General features: G+C 36.3%; 1 protein-coding gene across 7 annotated transcripts in view; it reads left to right on the forward strand.

The window, feature by feature from the left end:
* Positions 1 to 10,000, forward strand: part of LOC136849213 (FYVE and coiled-coil domain-containing protein 1-like) — a 70,908-nt gene that overhangs the window by 24,007 nt on the left and 36,901 nt on the right. For 2 of the 7 annotated variants that reach the window (XM_067122396.1, XM_067122400.1), the window contains exons 1-2: positions 5,490 to 5,569; positions 5,873 to 6,013. The exons of 3 other annotated variants lie outside the window; for them this stretch is intronic. The gene's annotated coding sequence lies outside the window, so the exon portion shown is untranslated. Of the gene's footprint in view, positions 1 to 4,471; positions 4,568 to 5,489; positions 5,655 to 5,872; positions 6,014 to 10,000 lie in introns of those variants that run through there. 2 more of the 7 variants (XM_067122397.1, XM_067122399.1) reach the window with 2 other exon arrangements.

Here is a 10,000-nt window from a genome sequence, read left to right on the forward strand (position 1 = left end):
AGTAAAATGGCTGAAACTGCTTTTGTGGTATTCACGATGGCAGTAGTGGTCTCCCATATACATTTGTAAGCAGGTGGGCTTGTTTTTTTCTCTCTCTCTCTGAATGTATACGCACGATATACTGTATGTATGTATATATATATATATATATATATATATATATATATATATATATATATATATATATATATATATATATATATATATATATATAAATTCCCCTTCAGTGATAATTCCCCTTCAGGAATATTCCAAGTAGCGTGAATTGGATATTAAACGACATTTGTAGCTTAACGATTATATATATATATATATATATATATATATATATATATATATATATGTATATATATATATATATATATATATATATGTATAATATGTATATATAATACAGTAATATATATATATATATATATATATATATATATATATATATTACATATTAAATATTTAAATATGTATACATACAATTGTTTATATATCATGTATATATATGTAGATGCCTGTGTGATGTGTGTATCTGTGTGCGCGCGCGTGTGCGCTCAGGCGCAGATGCTTAGAAACGGCCCATTCACGCGCAGTTTTTAACCCTCTTACTGAAGACGGTTGAGGAAACGGATGCCCGAACGTTGTCTAAATGTCACTGACTTGGGCCGAAATTGAGATGCTGTGCGTGAGAAGAAGAAGAAGAAGAAGAAGAAGAAGAAGAAGGAGAAGGAGAAGAAACGTATTTGTGGAAGAGGAGATCGAGGAATCTCTCTCCCTTTGTCAGGCGAGGAGTTCTAGAAATCGATTTTTCCTTAAACTTCTGCTGATTCAGGCGGTTTCTCCTTAACCATTGATGGTTAAGGGTTGCAATGGTGAGGTTGAGTGCTATTCGAAGTACGTTTAGTAAGATTTTATCTCTCTCTCTCTCTCTCTCTCTCTCTCTCTCTCTCTCTCTCTCTCTCTCTCTCATATTGTTACTCGTTAATGTTTCGCTGTCTTTCAAAATGGAATTTCTCGCATGTCGATGGTTAGTAGAAACGTACACTATCGTTAGTTACTGATCGAATTATACCCAGGCTCCTCTGCAAATGATGTTATTAATAATAAAAATGATAATGATCATTAGCAAAGTTATTATCGTCCATTTTTAAAAACTTGCTTTTTCTGATTAGGAGCAAGTTCTGAAACGTTTCTTCACAGCCTTGAGATCATGTGCTTAGACATATCTTTAAAGCCTTGAAAAAGAGAGAGAGAGAGAGAGAGAGAGAGAGAGAGAGAGAGAGAGAGAGAGAGAGAGAGAGAGAGACTCTCTCAATCATGCCTAAATGACGTCACCGCAACAACATTGGGCCCATGATTCTTCAGAAATTCTTCCAAGAATGTCGTCGTTCTTGTTGAACATTCTCTGAATTCTTTTACCCTGAGTCTTCTAGATTTTACGCGGTTTGAGGGGAGGGGGTTGTGGAAAATGTTTGAGGGTATAGAAATTGGGTCCGTTTTACGCGGAGGCCAGTGGGACCGGCAACCCAATGACCGTATCTACCCCAGGGTCGAAGAAAAGAACTGAGTCATGAAAAGGAGAATCAGGTAAAGCGCTCCAAAGGTAAAGCTTGAGAAAAGGTTTCAGGAGATACGGAGCCGCTTTGACATCGTTCGTGGGGAAATCCTTTGAAATGTTTCATGATTCATATTGTCTTCCTAATAACGTTCATACCCTGAGTTGGAAACAGTTAGTTGATGAAAATCTTCTCGTGTGAACTTCGAGGTATCTTGAATTCCAAATTACTTATTATTTCAAGTTCTTGTTCTGGTTTACTGGAAGACATTTACCCGTAGAATGATGTTTATGAAGAAAGACATAGTCCTCATTCCTCGAGAATACCCTCGAGGTTGGTAAGCCTCCTCAAAAATAAAGTCGTAAGTCTTCCCGTGAAATTTGAATCACATAAGTTGATTAGATGGAAGAAGTTGTGCGTGAATTATGTTTAATGTTTATTTTTGGGGAAATGCACACTCCTTGGATGGCTTTGTCTTCAGGATTGCTTTAACCTCATTTCACGTTAAAACTTTGGAATTCTGTTCGTGCTTATGTGTACTTGGGTTCTGACAATTATTCTTCATTCTCCGTTCATTTGTTTCTCCCGGGATGCAAATTCCCGAGATGTATACTAGTATTGCACCAGCCTCGGTTTTTTTTGCCATTCCCTTAGGTTAGGTTGAGTTAAGTGAAGCTTTCAATTGTAATTTGGGTGTGGGAAACATAATGAGATTATTTTCAAGAAAATTCTATGGTTAGTTTTTAAGATATGCCGTCCCGTTTTTTTCAGGGAAAGGTCTCCGTACTCGGTTACATCTCAGGAAAATGCTCCTAGGATAGATAAAAGGAAACGTCCTGAATTAGTTTGTCTCGTTATTTGGTCTCCAGTGTTAGGTTTTGAGTGAGGACAGAATTAAAGCAAAGTTCTTGAATACCCATCCTCTTTTTTTTCCTTCACCTTTCTTGCCCTCCCCAACCCATTTTCCCTCCCCACTTTTCTTTAACCTTCCTTATCTATTCCCTCCCCCAATTCCACACTGATCACTAATCATGCTTCGAAGATATTTATATGCCGCCTGATTTTCATATTAGCCAATCATATCATTGCAATAAAATCAACCAATAACAGTACGACACATGGCAGTTCATAATTGGTTACTTGATAATAATCCATGACGTCACAATAACCAAGCAATCACGATATGACGTGGCGCTTCGTGATTGGTTACTCGATGTTAATGACTGTAGGTCGTCACTTTCGACTTTTCTCGATAATTTTTTTATATTTTTCTATAGTTGAGAGCATTAATGTTTTGTATATCAGTTATTCCAGTAAGCAGATATGGTATTAGAAGCAATATTCGGGTAAAAATAGCATTATGAGTTTTTATATTTCAAGTCTTATTCAGACTGTTGCCAGATGTACGATGACTTCCATGACAGTTATCTCATATTGCCCACAGTTGTAATTGGGGAATTTCCAACGTTTTATTTGCTCGTAGGATGATACAAGGAATAAAACAAAACGATTGTATTAAAGACCATTTTGAGGTAGCCACTTTAGTAACAGGGCTTGAAGACAGTTTGGAAAAACATTCACTTGCTGCTTCCATTATGAAATGTTCTAAAGTTTTTAAAATGTTTTTAGTAAAGTATACTTACAGTATACCACATAATGAAAACAGCTTATGAATCGTTTCTCTAGTCTAAAACCAGAGTCATTGAAGTCCATACCTTAAAATGGTCAGTAAAAGCAGTTTGTTTCATTCCTTATATTAGTAAAAAGCATTTTATTTTCTTCCTTTGAACATTAAAAGCAGTTTGTTTTATTCCTTGTATCAGTAAAAGAAGTCTGTTTTTTTCCTTGTATCTTTAATAGCAGTTTGTGTTATTCCTTGTATCAGTAAAAGCAGTCTGTTTTATTCCCTGTATCAGTAAAGGCAGTGTTTTATTTTTTTGTATCAAGAAAAGCAGTCTGTTTTATTCCTTGTATCAGGAAAACCAATCTGTTTTATTCCTTGCATCAGTAATAGCAGTTTGTGTTATTCTTTGTAAAAGCAGTTTGTTTTATCCCTTGTATCAGTAAAAGAAGTTTTTATTTTATTCCTTGTATCAGTGATTTATAACCGAATGGCGTCACGACCTGAGGCTTCATTTCGCTCTCGGTCTAGAAATCTCGATCGCCTCCTGTCGCCGTGACGTCATCACCGCGTTCACCGTCATTCCTTCCTCATTTCCTGGCGGGTGGTGTCTTCGCTCAGGAAAGCAGAAGAAGAAGAAGAAGAAGAGAGGCAAAAGAAGAGCCTACATCAACGTCGATGGGGAATTGACTGATTAGGAGGAAATCGAAGAGAGATAGAAATTAGTGGAGAACACATGTCCAAACGCGAAGAGGAACAAGAATGAGATGAATAGAGATAGAAGATAATTAGGATATGAAAACGGAGAAGCATATACTTGTAAGAAAAAGAGAAGATATAAAAAAATAGGAAGCTTTCGTGGTAGTTATTTCAGGGAGGTTCTGTGTGATATTGAACAAAGTGCTGTAGGCCTACTTGCTATTGTACCAAGTCCAGTTGACCAAGCTGTTAACGGGGGCACCAGAGCTGAAGTCAAGGATAGGGCATGGGGCCAGCAACCTCATCTGCTGAAGACCAGAAGCCTTTGCCTTTCGGGGAAACAAGAAATATTCTTATTTTCGCACCATAACGAGAATAGATTCTTATTGGAACAGGCATGAAGACTGTGAATGGGCTATTCATGTTAAATGATAAAGAAATAAATAAGTAAATTAATAATTAAATGTATGAATGGGTAAATGAGTAAATTATTATTTTTTGTATAGATAGAAGAAACGCCCACTTTTATCAATAGATAAGGAATAGCAAGTGCATGCGAGTACTTGAGCTCACTAGACTGTAGGCTGTGCCCCAACCTAGAGTTAGAAAACTACTCTTCCAAGGGGACAGAAGTCCAAAAGCCCACGCCTGCAGCATGGCCAGTACTTGGAAGGGTTACCACCGGTGACTGCCAGACACAGTGGGTCGTTATGCTCCTTTGACCATTACTGAACATTGCAACGGACTCTAGGAGTTGGGTCTAAGCGGTCGTGAACATTGCAACGGACTCTAGGAGTTGGGTCTAAGCGGTCGTGAATCACAAAGAGACCTGGAAATAAGCTGGTGTAAGGAAAGTCTTGAAAAATAACGAGGAAAGAAAAATGTGCTTCTCTGTTCTTTAAGGAATGTAATGATGTGCTTGTTGTACTCATTTCCTCAAGGTTAATAGAACAAGTGCCTTTTAAGTGTTATGTAATCCAGAGAATCGAGTGTGAATGCCTTGTTATACAATAGTTGGTAAATTTTTCCCCTGGCCAAGCAGTTGGTCGGTATTTTGTATTGCTTCTCTTAAAGTCCGGTCCTTGCTTCTCTTTCCTTTGGGAAAGTGGAGATGTTCTCTTGTTCTCTTGTATAATAATAATAATAATAATAATAATAATAATAATAATAATAATAATAATAATAATAATAATAATAATAATAATAAATGTTTATATATATTTCATAAAAGCAAAAGGTTTATGTCTTATTCATCGACTACATTTATATATATATATATATATATATATATATATATATATATATATATATATATATATATATATATATATATATGTGTGTGTGTGTGTGTGTGTGTGTGTGTGTGTGTGTGTGTGTGTGTGTGTGTGTGTGTGTACTGCAAACACGCACGATATGCTGTACCCATACACGTGTGCATGTATATTTATGTATAAGAGAGTGAGAGAGACATGTTTGTTCGTCTCGAGGAAGAGCACACAAGATGGTGTAATGCTCAGCGATGCCAAGCAGGTATGAGGCACAGTGCCAAATTTGGGTTGGGGTTGGGGGGAAGGGGAGAGGACGGAAGGGGGAATGGGGGTGGGGGGGCAGGGTAGGAAAGCGTTGTTGGGCCTTACAATTCGGAAACCGAAGCAGTGAACGTCCGAGAAGTCTCTCTCTCCGTACCTTTTCGTTTCCCCTCGTAAGTGGCGCAGAGCCTCGGAAGGGAGAGAAGTTTATTAATTTTTTTTTTCAATAAGTGAATAGAGTAAAAGCTTTCATCTTAGGTCAGTTTAAAAGCGAGAAACTTCTGCCTTGTAGTTGGAGAATAATTTCCTTATGTCTCTTTGTTTTAAACGGGAGAACGACTCTTTGAGTTTAAGATTTTGTATATTGTGAAAGTGCTATTTTTTTTATCAGTACGGTTTTTTTTTTTTACGTGACCATTTATTTTTGACTTCCCGAAGAAAAAATTTTAGGGATTTATAATATTTTCTTTTAAAAGGAAAGGAAAACTGTTCAGGTGGATAACGGGAAAAGATTTGAAAAAAGTGACTCTCCAATATAGACATTTGCAAAAGGAACTCTGAGCGCTTGTAGGAGGTGTAAAGCTTCCCTCACCAGGAAGTTCAAGATTTCATACTAGGTAAGTGGTCACCGAATATTCATCAGTTCCATCAAATGGAAATCTCTCTCTCTCTCTCTCTCTCTCAATTAGCCATCGAGCCTCACTGTATCCCATAACCTGTCGCACCAGATTGCTAATGTTTGTTGCAAGTTTAACACGATGCTCAACCCACCTCGCTTATCCGGACTTGGGCCTGTCATGATTGCATGAATTGCTTTTGAATTATCTCAAGAGCATTGTAAATGGTTGCAGTAATGTTCTCCTTGGGTCACCTTGGATCAGGGTTGTAATTTGAGGGCATTCCTGCCTCGCTCTTTTGAGGTTATTTTAAGGGTTGCGTTACGTAATGTCTTTGTGCACCTTTTTTGTTGAAGAAGTTACGGGACCCCATCTTTTTTGAGGGTTGTATTTTGAGTCATCATTTTACCTTGTGTTTTCTTATCTTCTTTTGGATTTTAGATCACCCTGCAATGGCTGCCTACGGTTAGGGTTGCGAATGATTTAGTTAATGCAGGTCACCTTTCTGCATCTTCTTAGGCAAGGGTTGGATTTTGAGGTCATTGTCCTTTTGTTAATGGCTGCTGGTATGTACTCAGTGTTTAGGGTTGCATTTATCTCTTTTAACAACGGTTGCATTGCGTGACTGTACAATATCTTTATCAAAGGTTAACTTTGAGACCAAACTTATCTTGCGTTTTAAGAGTACAAAATATCTGCTTTGTTAAGGGTTGCATTTGAGGCTAATCAGTGACATTTATCAAGAGTTGCAATTTGAAATTACGTAGTATCCTTTTGTGAAGGGTTACACTTTTGGGAGTACGTACAATCTTTGTCACTGTTGCATTTTGAAACTACACAATATCACGGTCAGCCGAGGGTTGCCCTTGCATTCTGTAGTCCTTCTTGTCAAGGATTATTATTCTAAGGGGGTGCAATATATTTGTTGTTAATAATTGCATTTTGAAAATAGTATATCATTTGTGTAGAGTTTGCATTAATAACACAGTATTTTATTTGTCAAGGGTTGCATTGAGAAACTGCAAAAATTTTATTTGGGAGTTGTATTGTAATACTACGCAATACCATCTTTGTTGCTGGTTATTTCTGCTTTTGGGGTTATACAATCGCTTTTTGTCAAAGGTTGTAATTCCACTGGAGGCTTTAATGAAATATTTTATTTGTTAATAATTGCATTTTGACAGTTCTTCATATTCTCTTCTGTGACAGCTGCATTTTTAGAAAATTTGAATTTATATATATTACCTTTATTTGAGGCAAAGGGCAATGGAGAGTTCAGGATAAATGCGGCATTTAGAAATAGTTCCCGTGTGCTGATTTATAACACCCGTGCTGTCACCACGTACCACATTCTCGTGGAAATGAGTCATTTTCAGGTTGTATATTTTGGTGCCTGTGTTTTCCTCCCGTCTGGGTAGATTTGGAAATCCCATCCTTCTTTTGTTTTCCCGTAGCTCTACAAAGTTCTCCTTGCTTCAAGTCTTCGAGTTGTATGTCCTGTTACCTTTTCCAGTGCACTTAGATTTAGATGGAAACAGCACCTCTGTAGGATCTCAGTTCAGTGTGAATTTTGAGACCATTATAAAATTATAATGATTTCAAGACTTTCTTCTTAAAAAAAGTCTACCTTTGTCAACTTTCTTGCATTTTTTTTAACTACTTTTAGTCTTACATCTTTATGAAGCCCTGGGAGCGTGCATATAAATTTTAAGACCTTGTAAGACCTGTCTCAGTGTTGCGTCATTGTCACGGTTTGCGATTTGGGACTGCTGTATGAAAGTATATTCGCAAAGGTTTTGTATTTTGAGGCCAGCCTCATCACGCGGCTTTTCGTCAAGTGGCCGGGACAAGCGATTTAGAGTATTTGTACATGATTTTCGAACCCAGGGCTCTGCTTAGCCTCTGCCGCTATTCCAGGACCATAGCCTTCCACGGTCTTCGGTTTGAGTCTTCTTGCATGAAGAATCTCCTCCCAGCAGGTCGAACCAGGACCCCTTAAGGCTTCTTGCATGCTTTAATCACTGATTTTTTTGGTGAAAGAAATGTGTTTTTGACATTCCTCCTCCTTAACAGAAAGTATTTCTAGTACGAACTGGTTACGCCCAAAGTTCTCCCTCTCTCTCTCTCTCTCTCTCTCTCTCTCTCTCTCTCTCTCTCTCTCTCTCTCTCTCTCTCTCTCTGAGTGAAGAAGAAGAAGAAAAAAGGAATCGTTATCATCATCATAATTATCATAATTAACACCCGCAGGCTTCTGCGGGACAGAATGTTAATATGTCTAAGAGAAAAGTTGAAACAATTAGCCGATAAGAAAATCGAATAAAAACCTAGAAGAAAAAACCACTGAAAGCATATGAAATCATGCTTTAGAGTTTCCTCAAGCATGACTTCATCTTCTTTCGGTGACTTTTTTTCTAGGTTTTTATTATTCTTATTGGTTAATTGTTTCATCTTTTCTCTTAGACATTTTATATTTATTATTATTATTATTATTATTATTATTATTATTATTATTATTATTATTAACTCAGTTGGGTTTTCGGGCCTCAATCTTGATTCCGAGCATTTCACACCAGACTCGTAATTCCTAATTGTTACATTTTAAGATATGTAACAATCTCATCCCCCAAAAAATCAATGCTTAACACATGCAACAAGCCTTAGGAGTCTGGCATGAACTGCTGAGATGATAATAATAATAATAATAATAATAATAATAATAATAATAATAATAATAATAATAATAATAATAGTGAAGAAATCCACAATGGTGTATATGTAAATATATATTTCCAGTAAAGTATATATTCACAATTACACCATTGTGGATTTTCCACAATGGTGTAAATTTAAATATATATTTCTAATAAAATGTATACTTACATTTACACCACTGTGGATTCCTTCACCATTTTAGTGATTCATGCTATTATGAGGTTTTTATAAATAATAATAATAATAATACTGAGTTGACACTTTCATTATTGGAAGATTAGTTAGTATGACGTAACTGTAAATTCTTTAAGAAGAGCTCACTGGCCAAGAATATTCAAATCGTAGTTGCTCATATGAATTAAGTGTTCTGTATATTGTATATTGTATATATATATATATATATATATATATATATATATATATATGTTTATATATACACACACATAATATACATATGTGTATGTATATATCACATATGTTTATTACATAAGACCCCATTCATGGTACCCCCCCATTCCTCATCACCAGAAAAAGAATCCGCTTTCCTTGAATTGGAGCCTTAATGCGTTTCATAATTCACCAGAAGAGGGAAAAAGCAGAATTTTAAGCGGCCTGAGTGATTATCATGATTTAAAATTCTATGTATTTTCATCAGTAATTCATTATTCTCTTTTCCTTGTTTCCTCCTTTTTCTTCTTCTTTTCCTTCTTCACTTGGAATAGAAGAAGAGGGGGGGAAATAGAGAGAGAGAGAGAGAGAGAGAGAGAGAGAGAGAGAGAGAGAGAGAGAGATTCGGGTGTAACCAGTTCGTACTAGAAATACTTTCTGTGAAGGAGGAGGACTGTCAGGAACACGTTTGGATGATTTGGAAAAGAAACTCCCATGTAATAAACCTTCTGGGTACAGTTAGTTTATGTGAGTAGTATATATATATATATATATATATATATATATATATATATATATATATATATATATATATATATATATATATGTGTGTGTGTGTGTGTGTGTTTGTGTGTAAATTGTGTGATGGCATATGCCTGGTCCTTTTCAAAAACAATAATAGCAAGCTATAGAACTTGTATAAGCACACCAAGGATCTTAGCACATGAGACGTATCGGTCGTGTAAATGAGAATCAACCTTAAGCTTTCAAAAGACATTCACAACGCTATATAATCCCTTGCTACTGACTTCCATGTTTGAGGCATAAGGCACATTTAAAAATATCGCGACGTTGTCGTTATACTTAAACTCTCTAGAAACGATGACC

This window comes from Macrobrachium rosenbergii, chromosome 20, assembly GCF_040412425.1.
Source record: "Macrobrachium rosenbergii isolate ZJJX-2024 chromosome 20, ASM4041242v1, whole genome shotgun sequence".
In the NCBI taxonomy this organism is placed as follows: Eukaryota; Metazoa; Arthropoda; class Malacostraca; order Decapoda; family Palaemonidae; genus Macrobrachium; species Macrobrachium rosenbergii.